Here is a 1054-nt window from a genome sequence, read left to right on the forward strand (position 1 = left end):
AATATGACAGTGTCCCAAAATGCTAGTGGCGTCTCCATCTCACTCGCCAAATCTTTTCTCCGCTTGATATTGGCTGGTTGAAGAAGTGGCTTCCTTCTTGCTGCTCTGCCATAGTAACCAAGTTCTGGGACTGACATCAACTTGTTCTGCTATGTCAGAGGCCTTGCAATGAGGATTATCCTCCACACTTCTCTTAACAAAGCGAAGGGTCCTGTCAGAGGGCTTTGGTTGATCTGGGTGAGGTGATGCGGACTTCTTCCCTTCTCTGCTGAATTGCACAATCACTCTATTAACTGTAGAAAGCGGGTTCTCAAGGTTTTCAGCGATTTTATGCTATGTCCACTTTCAGAATGACCCACAATACGGCCTCTTTGAAATTCAGACAGTTTCAAAGCTTGTTTTGTACATGGCAGGATTAAACAGACACGTACAGGACCTGAAACATAAAAATATAAACCATAACGAGTTGGAATCGACATAAAACGATGTTCAATGGGATGTCTATTTACTTCTGTCATACCTATGTATAAAGTGAGTTGATCTACTCAAGTCGATCCTTTGATTTAATCCTAATAATTCATTTTTGTAAATATAGACATAAGACGTAGGATTTGGCTAAGTGGGTTTGTCGATCAAATCTCATCCCCACCTCCATACTATAAGCTTTAAAACCACCATCTTTCGTGTAGGAAAATTACCAAAGAAAGTACGATATAGATATAGTTAATATATAGTCTAGTCAGAGTTGCTCCCCTTTCACTAGCAAACTTTACAGATGCGTCTCAGAATTACCAGTTTGGTATTGATCGATTTTTTTTTTTAAATATTGGAAAGAGATACTACATGAAAACTATTACGGCCAAGAATCTTTCCAAAATTTAAATTCCATTTGAAAGGAACAAGATTTCGAGACATACAGGAAATTCAAGAGAATGTAATGAGACAGCTGCTTGTTATCCCCACCAAAAGAAGTTCCACGAATGGAAACGACACTGAATAAAGTGTGTGGCTCCAGAGGGTCTACAGCGCAGGAAATGAAATACCGAATTGATAC

This window comes from Octopus bimaculoides, chromosome 20 (assembly GCF_001194135.2).
Source record: "Octopus bimaculoides isolate UCB-OBI-ISO-001 chromosome 20, ASM119413v2, whole genome shotgun sequence".
NCBI classification, from domain to species: Eukaryota; Metazoa; Mollusca; class Cephalopoda; order Octopoda; family Octopodidae; genus Octopus; species Octopus bimaculoides.